The sequence below is a fragment of the Eurypyga helias genome, unplaced genomic scaffold, assembly GCF_000690775.1.
Source record: "Eurypyga helias isolate BGI_N326 unplaced genomic scaffold, ASM69077v1 scaffold3282, whole genome shotgun sequence".
Taxonomy (NCBI): Eukaryota; Metazoa; Chordata; class Aves; order Eurypygiformes; family Eurypygidae; genus Eurypyga; species Eurypyga helias.
In genome coordinates, this window is record NW_010236517.1 from 51,291 (window position 1) to 67,374 (window position 16,084).

Genomic DNA, 16,084 nt, shown 5'->3' on the forward strand with positions numbered 1-16,084 from the left:
ATGCTGCCTAATGTTTTCTTGTGTTCCATAATCTTCCGCATTCTCCATTTTACTTCTTGCTTTATATTAATTATACAAGTTGAGGCTGAGGTTTTTCTGTTCTGTGTGTGTGTGATCTCTAATACAGTATGATATTAATCCATGAGTAGGACTTCTAGGTATTACTAGAAAACAGGTACAGCACTGAGATTCCCACAGGAATTCCAAGTTCTTGAGTTGAGAAGGTTCTCTAAGTGCTCAGACTGTTTTTTTAATATGTTATTGCTTCCATTAGTGGCCTCAATTGGAACTCCACTTCTCTGCATGTACATATCAATATCTTTGGGGAAATAAAGAAAAAGAATAGCCATGCTTCACAAAATATATTTGAATATAACAAATAACAGAATATTGTTATTTGTTAATAGCAGAATAACAGCCAGGTAAAAGTAAGTGCCAGAAATGTGCTGGGATGTTTATAAAGGTATTTAAATACAATGTGTAGGTATGCAATTAATCTGTCAGGTAGTTTGACTTGAAGAATAAAGCAAATATTATTGTGAGACTTAAAAAACTAGTTTCCTACATCATTAACTGAGACAAATCTGCAAGTCTACCTAAAACTTAGGAAATGTCTGATTCAAATGATTAATGATACATGGTATCAGTGACCAGGTTCATAACAATCAGTGTCCATATTTGACAAGGAACAATGCCATTTTTTTTTAACTTGACTGGTAAAGACTTAAGTTTTTAAAATTCATGAGTTTCTAGCCTGTACTATCTGCCTGATATGTCCTATCACTGACAGAGATCCATGCCTCATTTTAAAGCTCTTCCCATGATGTTTGTGGGCAAAAAAAAATATTCTTATTTTTGGTAATGCCATACACTGAGAGGATAAATCAGGAATTTTCCATGTTTTCTGGCTATACTTTCAGAAGACTAATTTCAGATATGTTCTGTCTAATTTCCATATATTGTGAATAATCTTCAAGTCATCATTGCCTTCCTTTGAAGTGGGTAGATTGAGCTGTCTGCCACAATGGAAAACCCCACATATTTATGGGTTTTAATATGGCATATTTTCTGTATGTATAAACTCATAATGTAAAAAAAAAAAAAAAAATTGACCTAAGTGAATGCCAGCCCTCTGATAAAATGCAAGTAGTGCAAGCCATGTTGCTTTTCCTAACTCATCAGCCAGTTAGTCTCTATCCATAAAACAGGGTAACATTGATGAGTCATCTCGCTTAAATTTTTATACGCATTGTCTGCAGTCCACAAAGTCAGAGTACAGCTTAGCTGCTGTGTACTGGCAGGACCAAGGGAGGGTTTCAAATACAAGAATTGTGTTTCTCTTAGATTCTAACCACAGTAGGTGGTGTAAAAAAAAAAAAAAGGACAGAATATATAAAAGTACTATAAATGTTATTTTTGTATATTTCATAGAAGACTGATGCAAGAAACTCATCACAAATAAGACATCATGACTGCAGCAATGATTAATGATACGCTAAGTGCATGTAGAAAATGTTATTCTTTGTTGCCTAAGCATACAATCATGATATTCTGCAAATTTTTTTCAACATTGCACACAGTTTACATGTGCTGGCGCCTACACAGCGGAAGGAATGCATTTAAGTAGCATAGATAATCCGCATACTAAGTTTCAGACCATTACAAATGCAGACAACCAAGAAAGAAAACCTACTAAACCTTCGATTAAGCAAACAAACAAAGTAAAAATCTTACCAACAGGAGAAAACTGGAATTTAAAGGCTGATTGTAGATCGTGGCCAGCATCAGAGCTGATTTCTGATGCAGTTCCCACCGAGGGAGGTCCCACCTAGGACAACAAGGTGTACGACTGCACAGGGCCATGCCCCACCAGGTCCTGAGCATTTGCCTGCCAGAGCCCACTTTAAAAAAGAAACTCTTCCGTATACCGGTAAACTATCTCATCTTGGGAGTCTAAATCCAGTTATGCCTTGGACGGGAGAAAAGGCTCAACACCTGTTTTTTCCCACTGATCCAAGGGGCTGAGGCTGTCCCCTCACTGCAGGTCCCAGAGACACTCTCAAGATGGAGGCAACTCCCCAGGGGACTGTCACATTCGTCACAGCCCCTGGGAGATACCTCTCCCCTCAGACACCTGAAGGGAGCAGGAGTGCTGCTCAGGGAGACATGACTGCACCCAGAATATTTCTTCTCACGGGTGTATTTTCTCAAGGCATCCTCAGTGCCCACAGCTCTGCCCTGCAGGCCACAGTTGGCCCCAAGTGCTGACCATGCGTTGCCTCCACATTTCTAAGGGGGCTGTTATGGAGACCAAGCCCTGATGGCAGTAGTATCAAAAGCAGAGAATTGCACCACTGCATGGCCCTCCTGCCATAATATTTTTTGCATTTTTGTCAATAAACAACTTAGGTGGGGTGGGATTTAAGCCCCAAGCCTCCAGATACTGCCATCTTGGGCTCTTTCCTTAATTCTCAGAGATCAGCCCCTCTCACTGCTGCTGCTTCTTCTGTGGGCCTCCCCCGTTGGCAGTGGCAGATGTTGGCAAGATACACGGTGGCAGCTGACCCATGGCCTGGCTCAGGTGGTGGGACAGGGCTCTTCCTTCCAGATGCCACCATGCTTTCCCACTCACAAAGTGCTGTGGGAGCTGGAGGGGCCTGGGCAGGCTGCAGACCTCTGATGGAGGGAGCAGCTTCCCACCAACCTGCCGCTTTGCCGCTCCCACCAGCATGGCCATGTGCACCTGTTGTTATCAATTTCCTTGTGAATTTGTGAAGAACTTCTGTGTCTATGAGGCCACAAATGGACAACACTCTGAGGTGGCCAGCACAGGAGGGTAGCAGCCTGGCAGCACTGCCATCTCTTCCCACTGGTCTCTCCTGAGAGAGATACCCAAGCACCAGAGGTTTTATGGTTTCCTTCTGTGGTGAAGCGGGAGACTTGTCACTAAATGGGCAACATTAGAATTCAGGGTCTTACTGTCTCTTTATTATATTCTTCCTTTATTCAAATTTTAGAAGGGCATGTAGTGACAGGACAAAGGGTCATGGCTTTAAACTGAAAGAGGAGAGATTTAGATAAAATATCAGGAAGAAATTCTTCAGAGTGAGGTGGTGAGGCAAAGGAACAGGTTGCCCAGAGAAGCTGTGGATGTCCCATCCCTAGAAGTGTTCAAGGCCAGGCTGGATGTGGCTTTGAGCAGCCTGACCTAGTGGAAGGTGTCCCTGCCCATGGCAGGGGGGTTGGAACTAGATGGTCTTTAAGGTCCCTTCCAACCCTAACCATTCTATGATTCTATGAAATTTCTGGATTTTTTCCTCTCAAATTTCTCTGCAATACCCATGAGGTAGAAGGAACATTATTATTTTTAAAGAACTACAGCTATTTTAAAATATAGTTTTCTTTGTGTTACAAAATAAGGAGAAAATGTCTTAACCAGTGTGACCTAGCCTCTTCACACAGGTGCAAAACAAAATGAAATCCAGGGCAGCAGAGATCTTTTCTTTGTCTAATAAGGTATCACTGTGCGATGCTGGTCATAAGTGTTAATCTGCTGTTTGTGAAACAGATAAAACCCATTTTGTTTCTGTATAATTGCATTCTTTGTGTACTGTTTGACCTCAGCAGACACTACCACACTGGCCTTCTCTCCTTCTCTCTCTCCTTCTCTTTCTAAGGAGACACATTTATGATTTTCCCTTTTTCTGTACAACCAGAAACACTGGAGGAATGGAACTGAAGGGAATATGTGGAAGGTGAAATATGCATGATAAGTGAAACCTCTCTTTTGCCATTTATGCTCATTCCTTACACATTTGTAGATCTCACAATACAAAACAGGAATATAGAATAACAAGGATTTAATTGAAAATATTAATGTATGTGTTCAGTGTTAGAAATGCTGAAATATAAAAATGGCATTGATATGATATCTGCATGCCTAACATTTTTGTGTGTATCAGGTAACAGCACTAGGAGATGAGTTAAATGTGGGCTATGCATGTTGTTCACTAAATCTTTGGCTGCAATAAATCAGTTAAGCATGCTGAGGTCAGTGAACCTATGATGATTTACACTGTCTAAGAATCTCACTAGGTGGATGTATATGGCAGAGAAAATGCTGGAAATTCTCAACTGAAAAAATGTAACCAACACCATTTACCTATGAACACCTAGTAGGAATACAGACTGTGCCTTGTAGAAAACCTATGGAAATTAATTTAGTCTTCTTTTTGTAGAGAGGAAAATACTTTTCAGTTTGAGCTGTTAAGACATTCATGAATTAAAATGAAGGAGACCAGAACAGAGCTATTCTTTGGAGGCTGTAGTTCTAAAGTAAAACAAAATAGAACAAACGTCTGGATCAAAAAAGATCATTTTGTAGAGGAAACCCCAGGTAAGGAGCCATTTCAGAAGGTTTACTGGAAAACACAGCAATATGAAATCTAGACTGTGGGTTCAGACGTAGTCTGTCTAACTCCCATTGAAGGGCGTGGGACACACATTCATTGTTAAGGAGAAAAAGAAGTTTTAGAAATGCGTGTTTGCCAAATAAAACAGCAGGTCAAAGTAATACAGAAAGAGAAAAAGAACTCCTTGGTGTGACCCCCCTTTGCCAAGTGTGATGGAATGGGGAGCTTCTCAGGTGGTGCAAATCATTGTGACTCTATTAGCTTCAGTAAAGTTGCACTATCAGAGGATATGACCCTCTTTGTATTTCTTGCCAAGGCACAGCAATAATGACTAAAAATGTAGAAAATTACCTAGACATTTCCACATTTTTAAGACTGTGCTGCATTAATCCAAATTTCATTGAATTCAATAGGAGTTTTTAACTGAATCTATAATTTTTGGTTTGCCATGTTCAAGCTGAGCATGAATCTACAGTCATGTTACAAACCCTAAAAAAAATGGTGTTTGTAATAGAATTGCTGACAGATCCTTAACCATAGTGGTGCTAGCGGGAGTCACTATAATATTGTAAATAAGGTGAATAGGCTCTTCTTATCTCATTTCACAGCTGAGCAGTGTATTGCCAGATAAATCAAATCAGGGTAAACGGCTTCATCTAATAAACTGGGTCAACATATAATATATATGTTCAGGTTTGTACTTTCATTGATTCTCATTTGATTTAAGAAGAGATATTTCAGTTTGTGTTTACAACATTTTTAAATATCTCTTTTCCCTCTTCTCTAGAGAACAAACAAGCAAAAGAGAGAGTATGCAAGCTGGTAGCGTAACAGAAATACCAAGTTTTCTCTTTTCTGTAAGTTCTGCTTTCCATTTTTATGCATCTGGGAGAGAGTGCGGATGGGGAATGAGGGAGTTACTACCTCTTATCTGCATTTTCTCAATAATGTTTTAGTGATGTTTGCTAATGTATCATTCATTAACCATCAGCCACTATAAAAAACATAATCTATCTCACAAAGTGGACATTATTATCGCATTAAATCATTTCACAATATACCTGAACGGTTCCACATGAGGGGCCTGGCCTGACTGAGCTCAAATGCCTTGGGGGCAAACTCTTCAGTAGTAATGAGATACGAGGTCTGTCTGTGATGAATATGATATTACTCGTGTCAGTGGCTGTGGACTGCACCCAGAATATTTCTTCTTACAGTTTTTTTTTTTTTCCTCTATTGCAAAGGAACTCAGGCAAAGCACTATTAACCCAGTAAATGAAGCTCTAAAGATCACAGAGTGTGCCCATTAGTCGACAAGATTGTGACTAATCCAATTTTTCTTGCAGGGAGCAATTCTAATGCTTCTGTAACATCTGGGAATGGCAGGTCCTGCATTACTGATGAACCTGAGTATTTTTTCTTCTACTTTTTTCTTCATCGAAGAACAATTATTACACACACTTATTTCAATGCTCCTCCTCCCTCTCCCACATTTTGCCTCTGACTCCTTCTGCCATTAAGTCCTCTTTAAAGATGGTTAAAATAATATTCCAGGCTGACGGAAGAAGCGGAAAGGGTGAGGACTATGAAATAGACTAAGAAGGAAACCCATTGTGTTTGTAGGAGTGTGGAGAGAAAATGTACTTGTTCACTGCAGGAAAAGGATTAGGTTACCCCAAAACAAGCAGAAAAAGAACCTAGAATCTTTTACTATCAGTTGCCATTAAAGGCATGCTGTCTTAAATCATCCCAGGGTTGGAAGAGAATGTCATCTTGCTTCTACTTACTCTGGTAAAAGCATTATGTGTTATTCTTTGTATGGCAGCATCACACGTCAGGAACAGTAAAATCTTGCTTTTCCGATTTATGTATTGTCAGTTATGGAATTTCATTCTAATATAAACCCACTTAGGACAGGCTCAGGCAATTTCATTTAAATGGAACATCAAACAGTATTTTATGATAGAAAAAATCTATCAAATGCTTATGGCTAACATAGATTTTACACATTGATTTTGTGTGTTCAGAAGCAAATCTTATCTTCATCTGTACAAAGATGCAAAAGATGCTAAATACCAATAGAGTTCTGTTCTTGCAGGTAGGGAACAATGCAATAAGGTAGAGGAAGAACGGATTAAATACAGTTTATTGTAACTTCATTTGCAGTGTTGCAATGGGGGGAAAAGTTTAGGGATAGAGTCAGGGAATTCTGTGCCTAGTTGCTTAAAACTTTGCATGAAGAAAGTTATTGTTTTTCTCATAAATCAGCTATAAGCCTATGAATTTTAGTAGTTGTTATATTGGAGTTTCATGCTTAATCTCTCTTGCATATCTCTCATGCAAGGCAATTTTGTTGGGTCACACTAAGAATTAGTTTGTCCAACATTCAGAATGTCTGAGCTAGATCTCTACTTTTCTCAACAACTGCTATTTCATTTTAGCATTTTTTAAGTTTTATTATTTTATTACAGTGCTTGCACAGTGGCATTATCTCTGCTGAAAACAGTGTCTGTTTAACGTAACCCAAGTAGTCTGGGTTCTGGGAGTAGAAACACCTTTTTTCACAACATATTTGTATTTCTGCTTCTAACTGAAACCAGAATACATAGTTGTACATAAACACAAGAGATATGGGTTTAGACAATAACGGTTCTTTTCTCTCCTGGAGTCTAAGGATATAATGAGGATTCTGTTAGTTGTAAGTAACAATCCTGCAGTGGCTCATGAGTTTGTTATGAAATAAATCTGGGGAATGTCACTATGTCCTTAAAAAGCTGGTGTTATTCAGTATGAGAAAGAGTAATAAAAGAATTGAGAGACTGAGACCAACATTTGCTATTGTTTGTAACAGCATAAATGTAGCAGGTAGGAAGGAAAAAGGTAAAGATTTGAAGATATGTTAACCACCTAGGTGTCTGGGCCTTTAAATAGAAATACATGTTAATTTAGAGAAAAAGAATAAAGCCAGAGATGCTGTGAACCAGATATGGGAGTATTTACTAAGTAGAACAACGATGTGAAGTAGAGAGAAAGGAAAGGATCAAGACAAGAAATATCTTTGATACTATCTGTTCAGCTGAAATACTAAAAACTGGCTTTCGTCAATAGGAAATGGAGAAACAAGCAACACAAAGAGGAAATGCTTTTACTGAATTTAAGAAGCTGTAGTTTAGTTTCACAGGGAACAATCATGTTTAATTTGAGGCACTATTTGTCATTCAACAAGAAAGCAAATGATGAACGATAGATACAGTGCTTTGTCAAGCAGTTAATAAAAAATGTAGCAAAATTATGTATTTTGGTACAAATCCTTCTGTCAGAGATAGCCTAAGTAAATTAGATATATTTTGAACTCTTCCTTAATTACCTGTGTAGTTTGGAAAATCTGTTTCTCTGGTTTGAGATTACAGGGAGGTTTTAACTAAGTACTACTGAGATGCATACATTATGTATAATAATTACTAATAGCTGGAGTTATTGAATAGAACTCTGTCCACTCCCAGGTCAGCATCAAGACCACTACTGGATCCACAGAGCCAAGATTTTATACATAGATCATTTTGGCATTTGTGTTCATCTAATTCTGTTGCTCTGTGGATTTTTACCAATACAACTAAAAGAGAATTCACCCAGTGATGTCAGGAGATGATACGTAAGGTCAGAATATTGCCATTTCACTTTCCAGGCCAGATTAGCTAGGAACACAGCCAAATGTGTCTCACATGCCTTTCCTGACAGCTGTACGCATGTAGTATTGAAAACAAGTCTGGATGACAGCAAACACTTGTGCTTGTGACTGAAGTGATTAAGTATGCAGGTGTTTGTTGGATTAGGCCTTTAAGCGGATCTTGCCTAACAGCCTTAACTGTCGTGGATATAAGTCGTGAATCAAATGGAATTAGTTGATGTATGACAATGTTACAATGCTGGGTGAAGAGAGGTACTTATTTTGCTTTTGAGTCGGTAACAAACACCACACATACATTTTAATATCAACTTTTGCTACTATTGCCTCAGCAATTCAGCTTTATTTGTATTGTTTCTTCTGTTTTGGTTATTTATCAGGAGCCACCTTTGATTTTCTTTAGAACAGCCAAATCTGGGTGAGCTGACAGCCAGCCTGTGTGAAACTGCAGCAAAATGGCTGTTGACTTCAATGGTATCAGGTTTTCACTCACTGAACTGACATGCAAATCCAAATTCAGCTATAAGATGACAGCAAAGGGATTTTTTTCAGCCTACAGATTGCTAAGCTGCCCAAAGGGTGCTACTTTCTTACATACAACCTGTCTGTAGGAATGTTTGAGAACCCATGTGCTTTGTTGTGCCTGGGTAATGTCACCAGTGATAGCATGTGAGAATAGTGAAGTGTTTGTTACAACATATATAACGGCAAAACACAGCCTTGAATGATGTTTTGGTAGTGAATTGTCAAAAACTGCCCATATGTACAGCTCAATAATTTTTAAATAAATTTTTCCCTCCGATGTGTATTGTCATACTTGATCATTAGTACTTGATACATTTTTGCTGTGTCAAAACCAATTGAGTTTTCTCTCTTGAATTCCAAGACAATTGTTGCAACTCACTTTAATATTGACTCCAAAGCCTAATTGTACATTTTACCTGTCCAAGTCTTGAATTATTTTCCTGATAGTTACATTAGCAGAGAAATCCAGCCACTGCAGGGTCCTGAACAGAACCTAAGCAGTCACTGAACTACCAGTTCTGTTTAGATATTGAACTAGTGGATATTGAACCCTGCTTGTAGTCAATTTATTACTGAAGAACACTATTTTGCTGCTTCTAAAAAAGCCTCGGGTACTGGGACATGAACTCTGAGCTATTTAGACACAAGAGTATTCCTGAAGAGAGTTGTTAGGCAGACTTGGTAGCATGTAGCTGGGAATAAGAGCTGGGCAGCACTAGGAATTACTAGCTTAATCAGCCACCTTATATCTCATCTAACTTTTAGTTATGCCAACATTTGCCAACTGAGTTTGTTAGGGCATCCATCCTAGAAATAGAGTGCTGCATGAGCAGTTTGAGCTTTCTAGTATTTTGTGAATAACAGTATAGCTACAGTTGCTGTTACAGGCAAGTGGATGTGCAGAATCTCTGTACTTTAATCTCAGCAGCATTAAGCATTTAATTTCAGAAGCTACACTTAAGAAAAACATGGAACATTGACTGCTTGACTTCAGTGGGAATCTTTTTTCCCTGAAAAAAGACACACTGTATTTTGTTGCCTAATAACAGAAAAGGCACTTCACTTTTGTTAGAGGCATGGAAAGTTGGAATAGAAATCACAGGAGAGCAGACAGAAAGGAACATTTATGAAGGGTGTTATCCTGATTTACAGGCAAATGGATTTTCAGGTGTTATAGCCATCGGAGTACAGCAACAACCCATTTGAAAATGATCATAAAGGAAGGGACAGCAGGTATGAAAGGGGAAAGAAGCCAAACCTAAGGGATGCAGTTGTGCTAATCTAAAGGGAGCTTCATGCCTTTGTTCAAGAGTAACTACAGTTCTTTCAGTGTCCTCTCAGATGATTGAATGAAGTTTGTGTCTGATTCTGACAGGACTAATGGGAAAAGAGGCGAGCAACATATTTTTAAATGATAGCGCAGTACACGGAAGTGGACCTGCTCATGTAGTAATGCTCTATTAATTAAGATCATCAGGAGGCATTAGGAAGGAGAAGTGGAAGAGACGGAAATGTTTAAAAAAATTATTCAAGATATTATTTATGAGCTCTATTTCTAGGACTGAAGATAATCTAGTACCTCTCTCCAAAAGAAATGATAGGGACTGATGCTGCATAGCAGGGCAATTTACAAATAGAAATGAAAGAAGTGTTTATAATTTTGACCTTCGTGACTCCAGTAAGATCAGTCCTTTACTGGTTTAATATTGTTTCACAGTTTGTGCTGTTAAATCAAAAGGTTATCTATAATACATCTGGCACTATTAATGCAAAGGATCAGGGGTATTCAACAGACATTTATTCATTATTAATATAGATAATAAAGGATCATTTATGAGGCTACAGATGAGATTTTTATCATCAAAAGCTTAAAAAGGGAAATTTATTTTTGCTTCAGGACAGAGATGAAAAGAGTCAGTAATAGGAAATGTAAGAGTCAACACAAAACTGTCAAATTCATTCTTTTCCTGAAGACAGCTAACACTTGATAGCAACAGATTAAAACCAAAATAAAATTAAATGTTTTTGCTCTAAAACCTTTTTATTGACAGGGAGGGGCTTTCAGTGCCACTGTAGTTTGTTCTGGTTTTGTCCTTTAGCAAGACAGTTGTCAATGTTTTTCGTTCATGCAGCTGTGCTTTCCAATGCTTCTGAGAAGACGGAGAGTGGGAGAATGTACCATTGTTTCAAGAATTTCTGGAAGCTGTTTGAAATTGAACTTGACAAGAGTGAAAGTCAGCTCTAGGGACTCTTCATTGTTGGGTGCAGACATCACACTCACATATTCTGTGTTTTAGGAATGTAACTCTGTGCCAGAAGATGATATAACGGTAAATAGTGGTAGAAGGATGTGCACAGGTGAAATGGGAGTAACAAGAAGAGTAAAATACTTAATTTTTTGCTGTCTCATAATTTCTGGTATTTACACAGGGAGAACAAACCCCTAGTGCTACTGAGGATGCTTAAGAAGTGGCAGACCTTGATTCATCGAAGCCAGTGGAGATTTCTTCATGTGACAGGACCCATAATATTTGATGAGATTGCCACCTGCATTCCCAAGACTGCAGTCACCTATTAAAATATCTCCTGTACGAATGGTGAATGCCAGGATATTCAGAGTTAAGGCTAAAACTCCCTCCTCGTTTCACCTATCAGTCTTATCTAGGGCAGTTGCTTGAATCAGCTCCTAGGTTTCTCAGAACATTCAATTATCTTGTTTCCCATATGATCTGCAATACCCAGGGGTGGATTTGAAATTTGATGTTGTTGTTTCTGATCTCAGGGTATGGACTGACCAGTCTGCTTGAGATGACCTCAAATCCTCACTTGGAACAACGGTAGTAGTAAAACAGAAATAGATGTGTTGGAAAATTAATTTAATTACTTAGATACTGTCCTTGCATTGTCTAGAGTTTGAGTACAAATCTAAAAATACTCATGTATGGTCCCTTTTACCCTTATTTGCTTTGACCTTTTTCATGTCCACATTCCCCTTGCTATTTGTGGGATCTTACAGAAATTGTGTAGATTTTCTCAATCAAGCAGATGGAACCTGACAGGCAACATAGAAATGAGCCAAGAACAAATTTGAGTTATATGATCTCAAGGTTTTTTTAAAAAGTTTCTGCCTTGTTGTCCATAATCTTATTGAAAAAACAAAAGCACCAAAAACCCCAAACTAAAAAAAACCCAAAAAACAACCATATATATACATATTCTAAAGACCTGGAAAAAATGCCTTTTCTGAAACTTGATACAATAGAGAAAAACCCACAGGGTTGTATCTGGATGTGAAAAATTGGATCTCTTTTCCCTTCTCTCGAAACTCAAGAGGTTTTGAATGCTTTGGATTTGAAACAGTGAAGAGGACTTGAATATAAAATAAATATTTTATAAGCAAACAGATTAATTTTCCCTGAAGGTGGAGAATGGGGAATGGTCCCTGGATGGGCTTGAGAACTCAGATTCTTCATCACATGTCAGAATTGGTTGCAAAATGATGTATCACACACGCTCAATGAGAAACAGAGCAGAGCACAATGGGAATTTCTGTGTCAAACTTTCTTTCTTTTAGTTGCTATTCCATCCTCTAACTCAAGATGATAACAGGCAAACCTTGATTAATCTAGCTGAGCCTAATAAGTTACCTCCCCAGCTGTCCATTTCAACCTTCTACAGATATTACTGTTGTCACAAAGAGTTAGCAGGATTTAATGTGCATGTGCCTTGCTCAGCTGCTTTCCTGCAAAGTCCACTGAACTAAATTACTGGTCTTTGTGGTAAAGGAGCTGTAGGGTGACCATTCTTCTGGCTATGCAGTGGGAGCAGTCATCTCTGGTGGAATAAACAGCTGGGGGTAGCAGCATCTTAAATCCCTCTAGCTGTCTGCTCAGAGAAGTTATGTAAAACCCCGTTGAGTAAATCCCAGGCAACGTTAACCCAAGTTCCATCTCTCAGGTAGACCACAACACCTGGACAGACTTCTCTTGAAATCAGTGCAAAGAACACAGAACCACATGTGAATGTTAGACCATGATAATAAAAGAAAAAACAAACAAACACCCAAAACAAAACAACAAAAAAATGAAACAAACAAACCAATCAAAAAAACCCACAAGTAACCTTGCAGAGATTCGGTTTGCTCATTGCGTGGATTTTTAATCCTTACATAACTTCCTTGTAAAATCTTTTTAGTTTGGACTTCCTTCCACAGGAAGTAAACACAGGAGATAAAGAGTGTAAGTAAATTTTGGCTTCAGGACAGACCATGTATTGTAGAGGAGTTTTAACTTTTGATTAGCCGTCAGAGTTTATATTGAAAAGGAAGCATTTTACCATCTTTTATAAATTCCTTCTCCTTTCTTTCCTTGTGTCTCTAACAGGAATAGGTTAATATATTACATAAAGTCACTGTTAGTCCCAGGTGCAGAATATTCTGCCAATGAACAGCTACATATCTAATTAAAGAAATTACCTTAGCAACATCTGTAGTCACTCCTGGATGCTGATGGAGACCTGTGAACATGCTCTGATGACCTTCAAGCTGCAGAAGACTTGAGAGGGCATCAGAAAGACAAAGAAATAAGCAGCTGGTAAGTTTCAAACTAACATGGGCTATTTTTTTTAGCTGGGCAATGCCCTTTATTTCAATCACTAAAGATTAAATCTTATGTGACATGCAATACAGATGCCAAGGTCTTTTCTATCAGAGAAGCTTCTTAAAATTCATGAGAAGCAATCAGAAAGACTTTAAATGTGTAGAAAGTGAGGAGAAAGTGATTGATACATTAGACAAATACATACCTGCCCAAGTCATTAACATGAGAGAGGGAGGAAGGATACCATGGTTAATGCACAGAGAAAATGCAGTATATAGAAATATCTCTGAAAGCATTCAGCTAATTAAAGGCCTGAAACAGGAAAGTATTACTCACATGAGTAGTCAAAACGGTAATCAAACCACCACTGTAAGGACAACTCATGAGTAAATGTTTGCTGCCAAGGTCTGAACGAAGTAAATGCGTGAAAAGTCTGCACTGATGATTAAATCCTGTGCTTGTTAAAATGTAATAATTTCAGTGACAGGGAAGAGATTTGATTAGTGTGCTTGGACAGGAAGGCATTCCTATGGAGGAGTGATTTATGGTATAGAGTGTCACAAAATTTTCAGATTTTTTTGTACATGTTTGAACAAAATCCAAGGGTAATATTTTCACAGTATGGCCATGTGCAACTGAAAGCATTCATTAATTTTACTAAAGTGGATAGGTCCTTCTTCTTCTTTGTAGTCAAAAACCCACCAAGTTTTTAACTTCTAAGTGTTGGGTTGATGTTTTTTTGTTTGTTTGTTTGTTTTTAAACATATTAAAAAGAAAAAAACACTCTGCTCTTGAAAAATAGGAGTCCATGCAGATAGGTAGCATAAGATCTGTGTCAGAATTATTCTTGGTGCTGCAAATTTTAAAGAATAATAGTACCTGTTAACTGAGTGTATGTTTCATGAAATTTCAAATATAGACCACTGAAATCACTGTGAATCTTTCTGTTGATATGGTGGAGTTTAGACTAAGCCAATAGAGCTGTTAGCTCTTCACAGAATACTTTTCTTACACATTTGAAAACAATAAGGATTTACTCTGTTCTGGGATAACTGAAAATAAGCAACAGAGCTACACTGTGAGCCTTCAGCGACCAGCTATATTCTGCTCTTGCGGTTTGTGCAGCAAGTCATCTTCTCAGCTAATATAAATCCGTATACTTCCATATTCTTGAATGCAGCTGTGTAGCTTAATGCCCAATGAGGATCAGGGTCTGCTTGGAAAGTAGCTCCACTGTTGCTTCTACCGATCAGGCACTAACCTTTTCCCAGTGCTTCCAGGGACAGTAGGAGCCAGTCTCTTTTCAAAGGTTCATAGTGAAAGGATGATGTGCAGTGGCACCAAACTGTAATAAAAAAAAAAAAAAAGAATTCTGAATGTATGTTAAGAAACAATTTTTGACAATGAGACCAGTCAAATATTGGGACAGGTTGCCAGAGAGGTTGCACACTCTCCATCCTTGGAGGTATTCCAAACTTGCCAGACCAAAGGTTGAACCATCCTATTGGGGTTGAACCAGGAGTTCAACCATCTCACCCCAGCTGGGGTTGAACCATCCTACCCCAGAGGTCCCTTCCATCCTAAATTATTCTATGATTCAGTGTAAGTACTTTTAATCTCACAAGCAGAGATTTGCTACAACTGAAATTTTCACACCACCTTCACATATTATCATGCACTGAAATAACAGATGTTCATGTGGTGGGTTTTCAGTGTATTCAAGTTCTGTTTAACTATTCTTTACTGTATTTTCTTCTCAACAGTAGCTGGTGATGTAATTAAGTGTTGCTATTCATTTTGTACTGTGCCACAAGCGATAAAGTTTTCAAAGAATATTTTACAGAGAGTATAACATGTGCATTGCTAACCATTGTGTATTTTTCTGGTGCACAGCAAAAGTGATTCAAACAAAGCATGGAGTGTACATACAAGGCTAAGCTATATATTAGGCAAAACAAAGCAATGTTAAAAGTTAAAGCTATGGAATGGAGTGGTCTGGAGTTAAAAACACTTGAATCGATATGGCTTGTGCAGAATGAAAATTAAGTCCATAGTCAGGTTCACCTGAAAGGGAGATGAAATTCAGTGTAGGTACATGTCACTGGCACATGATGGGCTTTAGAATGCTCATTACCTCTCAGGAACCAGACATAATGACAACAAAACCAGTATTTAGATGAAAACACCAAAGCTGTTACCAAACATCGGAGGAAAGAAACCCAATAGCATCAGAAAGAACTAGACATGAAACCAGAAAATGTTAATAGACCTCTGCAGGTTTGGATCCTGAATACTGTGTGCAGTTCCAGTCTTTGCTGTCTTTACTCTCAAAAGCATCCAAGAGAGATGGAAGGTCTCTGGAGGAGGACAACAAAGGTGATCCGTTATGGGATGGGAGCTCTGTACAAGGGAGAGATACCTTTGGAAATACAACATGTTCACACCTTTGTGGCAGATATAACAACGAACTTGCTGTGCATGCCCTCTCAGTGAGGCAGGCAGGGTATGTACACTTGGGTATCTCAGGGGGCATTAGAAGCCAGTGCGCGGGCAACTGAGTCAAGCTTGAGGTTTACATGGAGTCAAGAACTGGGTTGATGGAGGAGAAATCCAGTGAGGATTTCATAAACAGAAACCACATCTCACTGTGGAAGTACCAGAGGTGCAAATTTTTAGAAACTTGCAGGATATTAATGGCTACTATTGTTTTACACGTATTATTCTTATACTTCTCTTTATGCATCTAGTATTTGTTGCCATTAGAATAAATTATTCGGTTAGATGAACTTTCGATCTGACACTATGTAGCTATTTTTTGGTCTTTTTTCCTTTTTGTATATTGAGATTTTTTTTTTTTCTTCTCC